Below are 20,403 nucleotides of genomic sequence, written 5' to 3' on the forward strand. Positions count from 1 at the left end.
TATATAATATAAGATATATAATAAGTTTTTGAGCCGATGATTTCGCGTTCCAATCGTAAAAGATATCGAAATCACTCTCGAATGCATGTCAGAGGGGATGAATGGAGTAAAGGCACGAATTGTAACAGAATGTATTGGAGTGAAGAAGAAGCAAAAGGGCTGTTTTCAATATTTGCAAGATCCGTTATACGTAACGGAGTCATTCAGTTTTCGTAACCAAATACAGCAAGAGGAATAAAATTGTGTCAAGGCTACTTCTTTTTATTGTGGATATTTATTTATTTATTTTACTTCTGGTATATATTCTATAGAGATGCGAGAGCACCTGTGCATAGAGACCAGAATTGGTATAATACATACATATACAGTTTATACAGGTATTATTAGCTATGTAGTGTACTGTTCAAAACATTGAGACTTGCGCTTGGGTGAAATTGATCCTCAATGCTCGGTGATAAATTTGCCACGATGCATTGAAGCAATTACAGATTCGTAGAGGATTGACGAATGAACTGATAGGGTTTTCTTTCGAGGTGAAGGTTTTAAAAGTAAATAGTATAAGTCGACGTGGTCACCTTCTTTCCCATCCAACCGCTTAGAGAATTAATGTTTGGTCGTTCGGACGTGGTATCGATAACGGAGTGTGACTGGATCGGATTCGAGATAGAGTTTTCTCATTTTTCCAGATGCTGCACGATAGAGCGAGCCCTACGGACGCTCGACGATCAGATGTGATGAGTTTGAATCATCGCTACGATGTTCCCCACCGTAACAACCTAGTATACTAGTTAGTTAATTCTTAGAGGTTAGTAGAAAGCTTAATTATTACCTACCCAAGAATGACACAAGGGTCGAGGAGGAATGTGGAATTAGGATATGGGAAGATTATTTATATCACATATACCACTAACATATTAATAAATAATTATACTCTCATACTAATAACTTATTATACCAATTATTATGATATAAGTGACGCAAGGAGCATATACAGGTGCTGCGCTTTCGCGCAGGTGACAGCTAGTCATTACATTGTACGATAAGCCGATCAATTTTTTTTCTCATAACATGACATTATAAGGTATAGTAGATTTTATATACCGTTGCAAGGATTTAAAAGAAAAAAAAATTAACAAAAAAACAAAAAAAAAGAACAAAAAAAAACGATAAGAATTAAAAATCAAACTGAACGGTCCTGAACGACTGCAGTTTTTCATGTTACAAATGGCAGGCAACTTTTTCGAGAACAGAATCAGCCTCAGCGCGATACGCGTCCTTTTGAACACTATACATACATACATACATATAGACTGATGTGACGAAAATTGATCGCTAATGTTTTTTTGGTACGTTGTGAGAACCCAACTGAATATTGAATCGATTCGATTCAATGCAAACGTGTACGATATGTATATTGACAAAACTGCAGAGTTGTATAGACCATTTTTGCCAATCAGTACGGTACAGTATAGCAAATAGGCAGACAATTGGCAATGCGTGAATAACGTTGATGAAGAAGTATTAAAGGATAAATGGAGAAGGAGCGAGATACAGGGAAGACAATATTCCACGAGATTTTTGTTGAAGTATGGAGGTTGAAGATGCCGCGGACCGCAGGGTGAAAATTATATTATATATTATCATTTTGTTCCGACCGGTTGCATAGCCCGAGAAATTCCAACTAGGCTGTGATTGAAAAGAACAAATCAATGTTTTTTCTTGCAAACGGAAGTTTTCGTCTTTATTCGTGGAAAGTTTGACCGTATTGAACAATGAAAAATCAATGTCGTGGTGTCTCGATGATGCAAATATAAATATAACATAACGTGTATCAAGTTCTAAAATGCATATACATGTGGAACGTACATAATTTCGGTCTATTTATTGTGTTTCTAAGGGATAACTTCGCTTATTATCAATTTAAATCAATGATGTTTGTAAATTTGGGAAAAACAGGTGAAAAATAGAACATCACAACATTATTAATAATGATAATACAAACATATGGATATTGTTCGCGCCCGGTCACCCCACAAAACGCGGAATCTTCGTCTACGAACTTCAAGATAGTTTACTGGTAAGATCAAATCGTTAGTATCTCGAAAGTTGAAAATTGGCATAGGACAAGAAAAGGTGAAGTGAAAAAAAAAATCAGTGAATTTCGAATGAAACCACGGGCAGAAAATTTTTCTTGCACGATACAATCGAGAGGAGGGAAAAAAATTGTTAATAATAACTATAACAATAACAATAATAACAATAACAATAAATAATAATAATAATAAGAAGAATAATAATAAGAATAATAAGAATAATAATAAAATAACAGTAATAATAATAATAAAATAACAGTAATAATAATAATAAAATAACAGTAATAATAATAATGATAATAACAATGATGATGATGATGATGATGACGATGCAACAACAAAATAGCATATAAAAATGGGAAAGAAAAAAAAATCTAATCTAGCGGAATAATCAACCAAAGTACCAACTACTAATTTAACTCAAAAAGAAAAAAAAGAAAAAAATTATTATACATACATCATAAATATAACGTACGTTTAAAAAAAAAAAACAAAAAAAAAAAACAAAACAAAACTAGAGACTAGTAAATTATTATATAGTTTTAGCCGATTCACGCGAATGAAAATAAATAAAGGCAAAAAATAAAAAAATGGAATAAAATGAAACAAAACTTTGTTAGCAAAAAAGCGAGTAAGCTATATATTATGCAACTTGCATTCATATATTATGTATACATATATATATGATGTATAAGGCTAGTTGCCCACTAACATGACTACGACTATACCTATCTAATAATAAGAATAATAACAATAACAATAATAATATTACTAATAATATTACTAATAACAATAACAGTAATAGTAGTAGTAGTAGTAGTAGTAGTAGTAGTAGTAGCAGTAGTAGCAGTAGTAGTAATAATAATAATAATAATAATAATAATAGTAATAATAGTAACAATAATAATAATAATATATTAATAACATAATATAATATTAATAATATAACAATAATAATAAAATGTTAATAATCATGATAACGATAACGATAATAATAATGATGACGATGATGATGATGATGGTAAAAAAGATGCATACGGTATCTATGTATACGTATATATACATATGTCAACTGTATACGTATATATGTGTGTATGTGTAAATGTATATATAGATTATCTGTATGTATATATTTGAATATTGACTAGGGTATATACAGATACATAATATTGTACGTATATACAATGCATATATACACTATTATACATATATATATATATATACGAAACGGAAGGGGAGAGTGGCACCTTTTATTTGCGCCTCGTTATTCTGAGCTCTGGCACATTCCGAGCGACACAAGCTCAGGGTTAGGCCTAGCCGATGACCCCAATCTACGTGTAACCGGCACTCGCCTGAGCATGTATACATAATTTCAATTATTTATGGAAATGAAAACTGAACTTCAAGATTCACAAGGGTGAACGTATTAAACACGGGCATAACGTATGAACAAGAATGAGAATTTGCAGACGCAATTACGGAATTTATTGTGGTTATCGATTGGTTTCATTATGTTACATAATATATTCATACATATTTATACATAACTCATACAGAACACACGCATACCACACACACATGTTCTTGTCACTTTTGGTAAGTTAAATACACAATAACAATAACAGTAATGATAATAATAATAATAATAATGATGATGAAGATGATGATGACGATGATGATGATGATGATGATAATGATGATGATGATGATGATGATGATGATAATGATGATAACAACAATAATAAAATAATATTAACAACAATAATGAAAACGGTTAGTATACCAAAGAATTAGCGAAGACTTCGCCACATTACACGATAAGTCATCTACATATGATATAGACCGTATTATATATCCCTATTGTATAATTGAAGACATATATGTCCGTGTGCATCTATGCGATATATAGGTAACAAAAGTTAAGAAAATAAGTAAACAAAATGTGTATAAGTATATGCGTACCTACTTATATATATATACATATATAAAATTTCAGCACTTAATTTCCTATATGATATTGAATGAGTAAAGCAACATATAATAATGGGCTTATACACTGTAGGAGATAATAATGTAACTATCAATTATATAACATAAGATCGGGAAAGTGGAAAAATGAATAAAAATAATAATAAATAAACAAACAAACGAATACCTATCGTATAGGATTTTGAATAAAACCACATAGAGCCATTTAGCGTAGCCAGGTCTTTTGGAGTAAACAGTCGAGTTACAACAGACGGGTATAAATGACTCATACATATAGACAGACACTGAGAAAACGCGATATTGGTGCGTATAAGGATTATATATGAGGTATTCCACACCATTTCACCTAATCGGGAAGGTCACCGACGCTGATCTTGGTGTCAATTTTTTTCTCAATTCGTCTATCGAAAAAAAAACACGTGTTCGGCCGTTTTTCGATTAGGCAACCTGTGTCGATTTTATGAATTTTCCGATTTTTCAACTTTTTCGAAACAGACTTTTTTCAACTGGCTCTATCTTCAAGAGCTTTCATTCTTTTCAAAAACTGATACAAGTATAAAATGTGTCAATAAGTCCGAGCTTTCTGAAAAAAATTTTTGAAAATTTTTTGAATTCCGACACCTTCGATTTTCCTGAAACTTTTTACTTGCATTCGAGCAGTTACAATCAAGTTTTCCTCCGAAGGAAATTATGGACTTCCGATTCGTTCGGGAGTTACACCATCATAAGTGCCGAAAAATTGGAAATATCTTACGGAAATCAATCTTAACTTCAATCAGACAAGTTTTTATGTTATAAAAATACATGTTTGCTGAGAAAAAAAACTTTTCGGAATATCCCAAACAATATAAATAAAAACGAGATCACGATTTTTCTTTTCTATGCCAGATATATTTTCAGGTAGAAAATTTCTAAATATGGGTGTTTTTTTTTGTTTTGCTTCCTCATAGAGGAAGCTTTGTTTCCGTGAAATTTTTTTTTTTTTTTTTGAGATTTTCATGCCAATGTTTTCAAAATGTCTTAAAACGTTGAAAAATACATTTTTTTTTTTGATTTTCCGTAAGTGTGTGTGTGTGTATGTGTGTGTGACAAAAATGGTTGTACGCTCTCTAACTTTCGTAAATTTCAAGCTATGGTTATAATTTTTTTTGCACAAATTGGGTAGCGTACGAGATCGATCGGTATTGAATTTGACAGGAATCCCTCAAGGTGTTTAGATTTTACAAAATTTTGAAAAATCGAGTAAATCGCTCTAAATTACGTAAATTTGAGGCTATCGAGCTGAATTTATTTACACAAATAGATTAGAGGACAAGGATGATTGAGATTGAATTTCACAAGAATCCCTCAAGGGATGTTCTTTTTTTTCGATAGACGAATTGAGAAAAAAATTGACACCGAGATCGGCGTCGGTGACCTTCCCGATTAGGTGAAATGGTGTGGATAACTCATATATATATATGATTAGTTCTTACCAGAGCAGCTTTCGAATTAACTCAGACGCACGGGGCTTCAGCTTGCTGAATAGCGATACCTATAATTATTACATATACATACTACTAGAGACGTGGTTTCTCTCGATGGATTTTATCGATTTAGTTGGTTTCGAGACGTTACATGAATCGTAAGTGTCGCCTCTGTAGCCGCAGCATAATTACGCGATTAGTTCAACGTTTATTGTACCGCAACGAATATTATCGAATATTTATCGACCGGATTTCAAATCTTCACGTAGCTAGAATACATTGAATCTATGAGTAACAGACAACTTCCCCGTTGAACAATATATTTAAATAAAAATACAGCCGCGATCGATTCCGGCACTGCATATCGTGTGTGTCAAGAAATTTCTCGCTTTTATAAATCGCCACTTGATCGTTCGTAATGAAGTTCTACGATGCGGTCGTATCTCCATCCTACAGAAACCATGAAACACGTTGTCTGTTCGGAGAAACAAAAACAAAAATGTGTGAAACGAAAAAAAAAAATACGCTCGCCCCTCACCCCAAACAAAATACCTGGTCAAAAATGCAAAGTCAAAAACAAACAGACACAGGTATAATGCTTCGACGCAAGCACCAAATGATAATATCACTACAATATAAGCTTTTAAAGTAATACAAGTTTAATCGTATTGTAAACAAAATTAAAAAAATAACTATAAGGGTAATAATAAAAATAAGAATATTAATAATAATAATAATAATAATAATAATAATAATAATAATAATAATAAAATTAATAATACGAAAATAATATTAATTATTACATTAAACACAATAATAATATTAATACGAAGAATAATAATAATAGCAGCAACAACAACAACAACAATACCAATAATAATAATAATAATAATAATAATAATAATAATAATAATAATAATATAGTAATAATAATGATACAACCGATAATACTGATAACCTACAATAATGTAAATCCAAAATATTTGATGATATAAAAAGAAAAAAAAAAAAAACAACTATTTTATCCAGAAAGAAGTTTTTGCTACAACCGAGTAGTGTGCATACTGCTAATATACATACATGTGTGAAATAATCGATGTAAAGAGAAATATTACTTACCATTCTAATATATGAGAATAATAATGATTATAAATATGGGCAACAGGTGATCAGTGAGGAATCAACTTTGGATTTATTTTTACATGATACACACATAGCGAAAATATAGAATTTCGCATTCGTCTTACTGAATTTATACGGTTATACGGATCTCGATGAAATGACACGTTCGCGAATCAAGGTCAACTTTGACTCACCTACTTGACTACCTAACCTATGCCCACACGTGCCCACACTCTCGCATATATATACATATACATGATATAACGTAATACACGATACAGTCGAAACGTCGTCGATGCTCGAAGCGGGCACCGGCATCGAATCGAAACTGAGTAATTAATATTCGCTGTCGCGAAGCCGCAAGTAATTCGTGCGGGAAGATTCCATAACACATAATATCCTTAAGGTTTAGCCGGAAGATAAAGAAAAATATGATTTGCCAGTTACGTCAAAGCACAACTTTGCTCTGCGAGTCATTAATATTATTATACATATGAATGAATATTTCAGAATCACGTGAGCAGAGAGTTAAACTAATTTTCCGAACATCCACTTTCTTATATACATATGATGACCGCCACGTAGGGCAGACTTATAAACGGTTAGCAGGAAAAATAATAATAATAATAATAATAATAATAATAACAACAACAACAACAAAGTAAAATCACATAAACCAAAATCCGCGCTGTCGCAGCGACGCGCACACATATTGACTGTTTCTGTAATAATAATTTATTGTACATGACTTTTGACATGTTGACTCTGCAGGCTGCAGTATTTATGCCGGATTTCAGTGGCAGCTAGCGAACAAAAAAAAAAAAAAACGCAGAACGAAGAATATGAGGAACACAGGGAAGGGATGGTTGAACAAAAAATAAAAAATAAAGATAAAGATAAGGAATTAAAAATATGCAAATCCCTTGTATACACTACTACTGTACTGTTTTGTAACGCGTAATTATTATATTACTGTTACAGTCCCAATTTAAATGGAATTAAATTGGACTCATAATAAGTCACAACACAGTCGACGCAAGTCCCGACCGTGTCTGTGATTCTAGGAAACAGGGTATGTTTTTTGCAATTATTTGCGCAACTTATAAAATCGCGTGACAAAGAAAAAAAAAGAATATTTAAATGACGAGGTATAAAAAAAATAAAATAAAATAAAATGAAACGACAAAAAAAAAAAAAAAAAAACGAAATGATGAGACACAAAAACGACGCGTCTTTTCCTTAATAAAGTCATTGCCACTGTATCTACTACTATACTGCTATACTATCTTTCATTAGACATTGCTACACAGGTTGCGAGTGTACAAAATTCGAGAATAGATGGAACTTAAGGGAGTGTCATGGTCGATTTTAACGTTGACGTACATATATCTCAATATCGAAGTCCACGTACCTCAAACGCGAAGAAGAGTTTAACGGTTTCATTCTATACGCAATTCCGAACAAAAACACTCCAATACATTGTTATTCAACGCAGAAATAAAGAAATAGCATGGATTCTTCGAATTTACAATATTACGGTTTTGTTAAAACCATGGCATTTCTTTATTTCTACGTCAAATGAAAATGCATCAAAGTGCTTTTGTACAGAATTGTGTACAAAATGGGGCTGTACAACCCTTTTTTGCGTTTGAAATACGCGGACTTTGGTATTTGGAGATATATACGACAACGTCGAAGTCCACCAGGGCGCCCCCCTAAATTGACCAATATACGACGCCAATCAGCCTGCTATTTTCGGAATTTGTACCGACTCACCCCATGTACGGATAAACTTAACGCTTGCAAATATATCTGATCATTGCATCAATTACGCGAAACTTATATATGTATATTGTATATCATCTTCACAGCTGAAGTCGAAAATGGAGAGGATCAAGTGCGCGTTTTTCTTTTTATCATGGATTTAAGACGATTCCTGGTTTATCGAAAGGTCCGTAGTTTCGTCCCTCTTTGTGCACTTGGCTCCCGTCAATTCGAGAGCACTCTTCATAGTAAGTAAAACCTCGCTCTCTCGTCAATCCGGTGTACAGAAGAGTTCTGCTTCATACGGTATCTATAATATCCAACATACAGTGTAGAAGATTATGAGTGAAAAGATTTATTTTATCCTCTATCATGTGTTTACAATTTTTCATTTTTTTATTTTATTCTCTTGTAGCTGAAATTTTCGACAAGTATTTTCCACTCATTCTAAACCATACTCGGGTACTTGTAATTTCACAAACACATGGTGTATATAATATATTATATTATACACATATGCCGGACACATAGATGTGTTTGAGCTATCGCTCAAGACCTTAAATATGCGATCAGCTCATCCCACGCGGCATCCGTACATCTACAAGTCCATATACTTATTACACATACATAGATACATACATACATCTGATACATCTAGTAATTGCAGGCATCGATTTTATTAATTTTTGCATAAATTTTAATCAATGCGAGTCACGTACTAAAAATCCGCATACACAAAACGCACACAACGTACGCGTTCATTATTCCAACGCGTCGTTGCATTGTATTGTCTGTTACACATTGTATGCTCCTTATGATAGCGCGGAAACGATTACGTAAAGTAAAAGGAGAAAAAAGATTAATTTTAAAATTGGCACACACACACACATACACACACACACACACACACACACACACGGAGATAGAAACATACAAATAAAAGTAGAAGTAATTGAATATCAAAATGAGAAAAGAGAATAATAAAAAGAGGAAAAAACGAAAAATCGCGCGAGCGCCAATGTAAATAGAAAATATGCGGTCCATTATTCATATACAATAATAGATGCGATTGCTCTAGGCTCCTATAGTTTACGTAAATTATCATAGGCTGGTAGTTTACAGTGTATATCACCCCTATATAATCGTCCGAAAGTTTCACCCTCTACACCTGCAGGCCGATCGCGTCCGTGAAATTATTTCAAAGTCTCTTCCGAGGTACTTACGGCTGTACGAATACCTATGATAGAAAATGACGAGCCAAGACGTGAGAAACGTAGATATGGGTTATGTACGTATATACCTACACGTAGGCCTGGACTTACGGGTGTGGAAATTGGCAACTTTGCCGAAATGCCCCGTTACGCGGAATTTGGAAACCCTGTCACGCTTCTGACCAATTCCGTCCCGCGAATTAGGGGGAATTATGGAAGCCGCGGATGTGCAGTCCTTTGCGTAACTAATCAGCTCGTGATTTACCCCGAAACCCGTGAACACCCGACCCCCGGTAACCGACCATCTAACCTCTCATGGACCAATCACGTTCCTTTCCAACGTCCCTGCGGTGTAAACAGCGTGCTCGCCTTCAATCTTCCTTCAATATTTCATCACGGAATTTTTTTACCGAGACTCGATATCGTCTCGCCTCATCATCTTGCTCATTATAATAGGTCGACTTTTATTCGTATTAAAAAAAAAAAAAAAAAGAAAAAAAATGGAATATTTTATTCAACAGAGAGATAGATAGAGAGAGAGATACATAATGTAATCATATATATATGCGGCATTTTATTTTCTTGCGTGTATCCTGCGCACAAGTTCGCAGCTACCGGTATCATTGCCAAATTTTATGCAGTCATTGATGAATTTCTCGAATGAATTTTAACGTCAGATCTGTTACATATTGTACATAAATACCTATATGCGACCTGCAAATGGAACGGATTCACAGTAGTTTTGAGCTATTCAATCAATGCACCACAATTATTACGATTAGTGCAGGCGGAACTCATTCGATCGAATTGATATATTTGACATTTTATTTTTTTGTAAACCCTTTAAAGCATGCTGTCTACCGGATACATAAAAGATATTTCACCGTGCCCGCCGAATCCTCCAAATTCAACAAAATCAATGGCATAAGGATTTGCTTATTTCTGGAAGTTCATCCGCGAGTACGACGACGAGTCAAATTTTCCTTCGACTCGCGGCAATTTACCGACAGCGATCGGAAAAAGGCTGAGTACGAGCACGAGTATCGACGAGTGTTGAAACTCTCCGAGTACTCGCTCCCACGCTACTCGCCAATACTCGCGATGCATCTAGGAGCAGCTTAAGCGAGCTTAAGCTAGTCACCCTCGAGTATACTCGCTTCTTACTAACTTATTTAACTTATTTGCCTTATCTGTCCATCAAGAACCAACGAGTATCGACGAATATCGGCGAATACCGACGAGTTTTTGGATATGTAAGGTGAACAAGGTAGTTCAGAAGCGAGTATAGTCAAGAGTGACCAGCCCCTCGACTGTCAGTTATAGACATTGAAAGAGAATTTCGCGTATGAAAAATCTGTGTAAATGTAATTTTCGATTACGTTTTCCGAATAATTTTATGCATACGTAGGGGAAAAAATCGTTGATAACGATTATTTTCGACATCATGTAGTAATGAACACGCGATGGCCTCTCGATGAAAGGGGAATTTGTCCAAAATCTTGCAGACAGCGAAGTTCTTCCGTATCTTATACTCTCATAATCACTCAACTCTGACACAATCCACGCGGCACCAAGCGATTATTCAAATTTCACTTGGGATATGTAAATTTACACATTAGATCGCAGCGAGTAGACGGGACCACCAGTGATCACGGTAGAGAAATCGACACGAGCAGGTCCGTGGCGGGGGAGAATTGCATGTATAATCCGCGTATGTTTATAAATATATGAAATTGATAGCTCGGATCTTTCGTCAAGTTTCCTTTAGTCGCCAGCTGTGCGTTTAACGAATAGATCGTAGAAGGACCGTTTAGGGATGTAGAGGGTAGATAGTACAACAAGCGTAAGGTTAAGATTAATCGTGTCGGACGTTGTAGAGGAAGTTGCGTATAGCATAGTTTTATATAGCAGGCCACTTGAGTAAACCATAAAGCGAAAAATAAGTGAAAAAAAAAAATAATAATAATAACAATGACACACATATATATATATAAATATATAAATAAAAATATAAATATAAATATATGAACAAATATTAAATCATATTATAAATAATGACTACTATTATGTATAATTATTGAAAACTTATATAAATAATCTTGACACACCTGAATATATAATATACACACACATACACACTATACATAACATTATATATATTATATATATTATAATAATACATAATTATTAGCGAGTAAATAAACGGTTATTATAATTATAATAGCTGACAAGGAATAACAAACAAAACATATTTTAAATAATTAATTGCCAAAGGTTTTTAAATTATAATTAAATATGTGTATACATGTATGTACGTATGTATTATTTACATACAGGTACATATATTTATACACATATCTATATAGATTATATGAATAAATAAGCGTATAAGATTGATAATTTACACAATGATTGAAAGTTGACTCTAAAATTAAATATAAATCAAGCATAATATATATATATATACAGCTAAATACGAACGTAGCCAAATCGTAATGCAAGTTATAACAGATTATATCAAGTTTGTAACAGTGTATTCGGAATTGACAATTATCGTTGACGAAAGTCTGATACGGGGATTGAATTTTTAGCTACACGTCTTTCAGGTACAATAGTTGGTCATATTTTACGACCGCTTATTCTACAATTCACGATTTACGTATCAAATTACTTTGATCATCATTATCGTCATCATCATCATCATTGTTATTATTATTATTATTATTATTATTATTATTATAGATTTTCACGACTGTCATTACTATTATTATTACTATTATCAATACCACCGTTACCAAAATCATCATCATCATCACAACCATTATTATTACTGTCATTATTATTATAACTACTATTATTATTATCAATAGTAGTTTTATTATTGTTATTACGTATTTGTTCAACTTCACCTTTCACCTCGAGCATGGCTGAGGGAGATCTCCTTGGAATTTCTTATCTGTACCTACTGCAGGAGTAAATACGAAAATAGCGTAATGAGAATCTGCAATGAAAAAAGGTTTTCTTAAGACGGTGCTTACAGTCAGTCTTCACCGACCGAGTAAAATATCACCAATTTTGACTACTATCAATGCCTACGCAGCACAGATGCGAACGGGGTACAGTCAGCGCAATTCTATTTGCAATACCGAATAAAACGAAGAAAAATTTTTTTTTGTTTCGTGCGAAGTAACACCAGGAATACATTTCTCAGCGTAATTGATACCTAAAATGAAACTTTTTTTCGATATGTTCTGTGCGGTAATGCATGTAGAATTGCGCTGCTGGGCCACTTTCACATCTGTGCTGTCCAGAGTTTTGTTTACTAGTCGAAACCAGTGATATTTTAATACGGTCGGTAAGGACTGACCACACCATACTTTCAATAGTACTGAATCGTGACAGTCACTTAGACACGTATAATTGATTGCAGAATCAGGGGAAAATTGTATATTTTTGACCAACATAACGTAAATCGTGATGTATCTCGTACAGTCAAGAGGGCCCGTCCAACATGACGAATTTAATACGAACATGGCTCGGCAACATATTTAGATGTTGATAAATATAAATGCATATGCAATTATCCGTGCAAAAATGCCACCAACGCCAAGATGTCGCCGTGAATATGCCGGTTTACTGGGCAATGGGAGCCAATGAAACACGATTATTATACATCCACGTACCATTTAGAATGGTGCACGACGCACGGGTTACTTGAGAACACAAACTCGTGACGAGTCGACATTCGAATTTACTTTATTCTCTACCAGGACCGTTTTGGTTCTGCAATTGGCAGGAAACGTATTTGAGTTGCAATTGTCGGTGAGATGTTTCTGGCATGATACTCCGGGGCTGGAAGATAATACTGGTGAATAAATTCGACCACGCTTCCGCTCCGTTGCGGGACGGTTTCGTTTGCCAAATGCAACAGTTGGCTAACAAGTGGCTCTTTTGCTTTGAACCACTTTCAAATACAATACACACTACCCGGGCGTATAAGTATTATACGTATACTTGTGTCTATGTGTGCACACACGGTTTCGAATAACGGGGAAATACCGGGCGAATATCAGTTTCCGAGCGTCGTGTGCACTTGGTCAAAATAATAGAGCTAACGTTTGCCCATGGTTTACAAACTACCCGGCCACTGGATTCGAACTGCGTTCACCTGCAAGTTCCATCGTTCGTTATACGCAAGAGCTGACTCTCGATTTCGAAAGTAGTTTTCGAACGAATCTGTGGATATTCCGTGCGCTCATTCACCTGTGAGAATGAAAAAAGATCAGATGATTGATTCCGATCGTGAGCGGCTTTATTGACAAGCTCATTCTTCGCCGGGCTTTGAAACCTTTGCGGTGCGTGTGGTCGATAGTTGAACCTGTTTCGGAAACACATGGAGGAGCTCGTATAATTTTTAATTTGAGATTTGGGAGTATTCGCATTAAGTATTATTTTTGACATACGAAGTACTGGTTATCGTTGTCCTGTAGGCGCGTTCAGAATTTACTCTTTAACTGTAATATTAGTCAAAGGGGTGGCGGAGACAAGTGGCAGCTCGGTCAGACTCATGTACGGTTGAACAAACGGGTGAGGTGACGTGATAAATTCGCAAGGTGTAAATCAATCCGACAAACAACCAAAGATATATAAATGGATAACATTTGTATTATATACCGATTCGTTCGTTTTATGAATAACTGCAATGGAACCGATTACATGAAAAAAAAAACATGTGGTCGGATATGCATGGCATCAGTCAAAGCCCGTTCATTTGTTACAGTGCTATCATCAATTCTATAATCATAGCTATATTATAACGCTAAAGTTCTGTGATTCTGCATTTAACAGATGGGTTAAATGATTTAAAACTGATTTTTGAAGCTTGCTAAGAACTGTATTTATATATCGCATATCGATCTTATTAAGTCTAGTCAAATTACCGTGTATAGTAAAACCGTACCAATGAAATGATTTTTTTTCATAGTACTATATACATACACTTTACGCTACTCCTTGAGTACTTAGGTATACATTTTGAGGGCTTATAGTGCTTACATACTATATGTACAATTACGATAAGGTTGTAATTTACAATTCGATCCAGTTTTACGATTATCTATAATTAATATATACTTCTCGTATTGTCGACGACGTTAATTTATTATAATGTATTGCAAGTGGGTGCGACAAATATTGTTCAATTTTGAATGCCTCAAACTCACTTACGAATTCACGAAGGAAGTAAGGAAGGAAAAAAAAGAAAAGAAAAGGAAACAGTGCAATTTAGAAGTAAGTCGTTATAGTTCTAGTCAAACGAGTCTAGTATAGTGAATTGAAGTTTCTGAAAATATTACTAGTCGAGATATTCGTAGTACCTGCTTGCAAGACCGAAGCGTAACATATTTTTTAAGCAACCTTAATATTCCTATAAGTATTGTTTTACCAAGTGTGAGTAAACATTCTGTTGATGAGTATCTGATAATATTATATTGCGACATGAATTTCTTTCTCTTTCTTTCTCTCTTTCTATCTGTTAGAAGATTTCCTCCACCCGCTGTAACATGATACTGACAATTGAATATTATAGAAAATATACGATTATAACAATAAATGTAGGATCTTTCGAGCATCATTTGAACGACTATAACTCGTAACCAGCTGTATGTTTTAACATGCCGTATTTAGGCAGCATTTTCGAATATCCTTGAGCCTTGCGAGAGTACGATTATAATAATAGTAATAATAGTAATAATGATAATAATAATAATAATAATGATAATACTAATACTAATACTAATACTAATAATAACAATAAAAACAATAATCATAATACCACTAATAATAACAATAATAATGATATCAATAATAATGATGATAACAATAATTATAATATTAATAATAATCAGGAAATCAGTTTTCAAAATTGATTCCGCAAGTGGCAAACAATAAATTTTGTAATTTTCACAGCCTCGGGCATTGTTTGGGTGCCCGCAGGCTTAAGATATGTTGCGTAGTATAATCAAACACTTGATCAAGTGCATCATTTCTCGTTATTTGGGTGAACCTTATGAAATATATTTGTTCACTAAAGAATTTTGCTTGGCATATAATTGCGAATGCTGAGAACTTTTCTTTTGTAGGGATTATGGGCGAAATAACCGGACGAAGTTTCCATGAGAATCGCGGAATCCTTGTATCACTCGTTGTAAAATTCTAAAAGCCATCCATTGTTACGCGTAAAAAGAATCGCTAACGTCCTGCATTATTGAGTTGACTTGTGGGCTGAGATTGTATCCATTGTGAAGTAAATTATCAAAAAACACATCCAAAATCCAAGTAAATTCTTACGTACGCGCGTCAATGCGCAGCATAAACGTATTAGAATCTTTATTGTATGCAGAACATTATGATAAATGCCAGTATACAAATATTACAGAGCAAGCTTGAATTTCCTTATATACTCAATGAAACATACTACATACATATATATACATATATGTATACTGAACATTAAACTGTATACATATATGATTAACACATAGTAATCGTGATGCATATAATTTCAATGATTATGATTTCATCTTGACAGAGAAATAATTGACACAAACGCACACCATAATCGAACAGTCCCGTTTAATAAACAAGTTGTAGAGATGTCGATGCGAGGCGGTGTATAGGCATTGTAAATTCAACCTTCAAACATACCTTATATCGATCATACCCGTAATAACTTTGGCATGTCGAAGTCCTAATTTAAATAATAAAGTTATTCGAAGGAATTCAAACACATATTTATTGTAAGTAAAGCAGTATTATTCCTTGATAACGAGTATATAACATCTAATTCGAAGTATAAAAATTGATTTCTAATAGAATTATTATTATTATTGTTGTTGTTGTGACTGAATTTAATGGTTGCAATTGCACATTTATATCAGTCAGTAATATTATTGACGTTATTGCAATGTTTCTAATTTCGTATCGTTTACTTTTAAAAACTCTCTGTTGATGTTATTGCATTCACACATAATTGTTACATCATTCATAGAAATTGATCTCCATTATTTATTGATTATTTATGTTGATTTTTTCATTTCCTATTGCTTGTTCTAGTATTTTTATATTCGTATTATATACATCTATAACGTGTATGATAAATATTATTATCACCTAAATTGTAAGAAGCGTAGGAAGGAGCTGAAAAAGAATTAAATGAATTGCAATCTTTTATGATGGATCGATTTATAAGTGAGGTAAAGAAAAAATTGAAGAAGAAAAAGAAATACAAAGTACAGGCGAGGCAAAGAGCGAAGGTTTTAGCATATCAGTGTGTCGAGCTTAGTGAGGCACACACGGAATAAGTTATATAAAATAAATATGCATTTATAAATACACAACCCGCTTGCAAGATTTTCGCGGTGAATCTTAACTCGTTATTATGTATGCATATGCACACATATCTACATACACATGTATACATGTGTGTATTTTGTGTGTGTAATGTAACAAATCGACACCGCGACACGAATATTTCATTGCCGGAATTTTTGATCGCAGTGAATATGAATGAATGTGCGGAGTTTTTAATAATGTACTTGATGGTGATGCATATCGAACGAGGATAACTTCCCCCTCCCCCCTTGCCCAAAAAAGTAAAAATAAAAAGTAAAAAATAATAATAAAATAATTATTATAAAGTAGAAAAAAATCAAGCAAGGTATAACAAATTTTTTTTCCACCAGAAAAGACATCAGATAGAAAAAAAAAACTGGGAACATTCAATATGTATATTGAGTTGGAATTTATTCTCGAAAGTCTTGCTGGTGTGGCTATGAAAATCATACAACGTATGCGCAGCAACGGAAAACCTCGAAACGCTGGCGTGGTTGAACTTAAATAAAATACAATGATATAGGAATGAAACGTAACATCCGTTGGTATTAGAAATGACAAATTAATTGATTAGTGCGTGTGTATATAATACGTGTCTACATATATACAGAGTGAATTGCTAACGATTGGATGTTTGTCAGAACGACAAACCGTCGTAAATTTTGTCGAGAGTTCGGCGCGATATACATATTTAATCTCAAAAACTTTGACAGCTGTCGGTGGCAGTTGTTGTGTTCAAATCGCAGCTGTCAAAATTGCCGAGATTACGTACATCGCGCACGATTGGTGCCCCTGGTAGACCAACTGCTCTCAAATTGTAGAGCGTGCGCATTAAATGTTAGCAGACGACGGCTATACATATATATATATATATATATATGTATAGTGGTTTTCTATATATATAATATATATACAATCACACATCGGAATTGACATCCCACCCGACTTACGTCTCTGTTCACATCACGCGTAAATATACAATTATCAATATGTATGTAACACGTGTCACGGATTGTAAAATAATTTTTAATCACGCCTCGCGTTCCGGTGGCGAATCATAATTGAATACGTACAGGGTGAAATATATATATATATATTTAACCCCACCAGCGAAACAAAATGGACGCGAGACATGCTATTTCGCATTATTATTTTCATATGAAGTATATTGAATACTACATATTATACTATAAAATGAACAACAATATAATACGTTATTATTTACGTTTATCATTATTATTCGGATCATTATTGCTATTACTACTATAACTATCATTATGATTATTATTATTATTATTATTATTATTATTATTATTATTATAAATAATATAACATTATTGTTATTATTACTATTATTATAAGTCGATATAATTATACAAAATGATATTAATCACCGACAGTTACGTTAGCAGACTAGATACATACAATTGCGTAATGCTACGAAAATTTCAGAGATGTCCGAAGTGGTTTAAGTCCTCATTGTGCTATAGGATCATGTTACGGAAAAGTTGTAAGAACAAAAATATTATCCCTAAATACTGCTACAACTCGTATTGGCACACAATATAACAGGTACAGCCGGTATATTATTAATTCTTGCCACGATGGTTTTAATATGCACATATTCTGTGTATTTTTTACATTTTTTTTTTCCATCCAGACTTAATTGATAAGCCAACATTTGGGTAAAATCAATTTTCACCTCCGTGCTATACAAAAACAAAAAAAAAAAAACAAAAACTAAGATCGCTCGTTCGTTCCTTAGTAGTAATATGCTTCTTATACCACGAGAACCTCGTTTAAAAAGAAAAGATAAGAAAAACAACCACGAAAAAATGAACACGTAAATGAATACTGTGTACTAAAATACTTCATACTACTGTGTACCATGAATAAGCATGGCACTAGGAAAATCATTCAGATAGTTTTATCATAAAAATGAAACGGTAATCATGATATAGATAATATTATTAACAACATTATTTATATTATTACGCATACATTATTATATATATATATATATATGAATATCGATAACAAAACTAACCCTAGGGTGAAATATATTATATGGACACTTTTGAAATCTGGTGAGCCACCTGAGAGATGACCGGTGAATCACGAGATAAAAAAAAATTGAAAAAACAATGGAAAAAACAAAAAAATCAATTACGATTAACAAAAAAAAAATAAATAAATAAAAACAACCGCCAATTACTTTAATTACGTCGACAGTACTACGTATATTATTTGTATGCCGAGCGATTTCATGCAGTTTTCAGTGCGACGCATTTTGACGATTCTTTAAAGGATTATCACGTGAACGACATATTTCGGAGAAGGAGTTCTTGCTTTTAACGAAGATTGTTATAGTCTAAACGCACATTGATGAAAGCATTCGTCGTTCGGCAAAGGCATATAATATATAATTATTAAGGTAAAATTTATAACAGAAGTCAAATAAATGAAGTTAATTACAAATGTAAACTGTATAATAAACATTATTTCCTATTAATAAATCTCGGCGTGTTATTAATATCACGTCCTATAATTCGACACGTGTATAAAAAATTCTGTCTACCGCAGATACTGTGACTATATTCTTACGGTCTTGATACGAATAAATATAACGCTCGATATATCTTGTACGTGTCCGAACTTGAGGTACATATATTTACAACGAAAGTAAATCGCAGTCGACAGTAAACTCACGACGGTATACATTGTAGTAAACAAACTGATTTCTACGGACAGTGTTTGGATTCTTACAACAATTTGATATGATTATTCCAAGGAAACGGAAAACTCGGAATTAATATTCGTAGTTAAATGTAATCCGTGAAAACGTCGTACATCTATCGCGATAGCCCCCCTTGGTTAATGGCTTCCTACGAATCCCCCATGCAACCCAGGCACATCAATATGTACCTGAATATCAGAATGATGTCAACGTATATTTGCACCGCAGCGTAAACATATTCATCCGGATTGAGTTCGATGCTACGTCCGCCCATGAGAAGTTGAGTATCATAGAACAGGTACTGGAAACAATGTTATTCAACTATGTCGTTATTCGTAGCTGTTATATACATATATATTGTTATTCAAAATGAAACTGTAATAGTTTACAGTATTGATACGTACCACAGATAACAGAAGTGTCATTAACGCAGCAAATATGACCCACAAGGTTTTGATTTGCGTGAGGATCGCCACTATCGCTAGTACCAAAGTGCTGACAAGTATGACAACCGTGATGATTAATATCATTCCCGTGTAGTTTGTGAAATCAAACTGAAACAGATCGCGGTGTGTAATACGGTGCGATAAATTTTTTTCCTGCATAAAGATAAATCTTCCTTCTAACTT

The 20,403-nt window shown here is 33.6% G+C and overlaps 1 protein-coding gene and 2 long non-coding RNA genes across 18 annotated transcripts in view; 2 read left to right on the top strand and 1 right to left on the bottom strand.

Moving 5' to 3' along the window:
- Positions 1 to 1,185, top strand: part of LOC124301459 (CUGBP Elav-like family member 4) — a 540,326-nt gene extending 539,141 nt beyond the window's left edge. For all 16 annotated transcript variants that reach the window (XM_046756542.1, XM_046756535.1, XM_046756538.1 and 13 more), the window contains one exon: positions 687 to 1,185. The gene's annotated coding sequence lies outside the window, so the exon portion shown is untranslated. The remainder of the gene's footprint in view (positions 1 to 686) is intronic.
- A 2,029-nt stretch (positions 1,186 to 3,214) lies between these two features.
- LOC124301463 (uncharacterized) lies at positions 3,215 to 6,102 on the top strand. Its single transcript, XR_006907487.1, has 2 exons — positions 3,215 to 5,291; positions 5,435 to 6,102. It is a non-coding gene; the product is annotated as an uncharacterized LOC124301463 (long non-coding RNA).
- Positions 6,103 to 19,127: 13,025 nt separating this feature from the next.
- On the bottom strand, positions 19,128 to 20,324 carry LOC124301464 (uncharacterized). Its single transcript, XR_006907488.1, has 2 exons — positions 20,179 to 20,324; positions 19,128 to 20,075 (listed from the first exon to the last, which is right to left on the bottom strand). It is a non-coding gene; the product is annotated as an uncharacterized LOC124301464 (long non-coding RNA).
- Between the last annotated feature and the right edge of the window lie 79 nt (positions 20,325 to 20,403).

Source organism: Neodiprion virginianus, chromosome 3, assembly GCF_021901495.1.
Source record: "Neodiprion virginianus isolate iyNeoVirg1 chromosome 3, iyNeoVirg1.1, whole genome shotgun sequence".
NCBI classification, from domain to species: domain Eukaryota; kingdom Metazoa; phylum Arthropoda; class Insecta; order Hymenoptera; family Diprionidae; genus Neodiprion; species Neodiprion virginianus.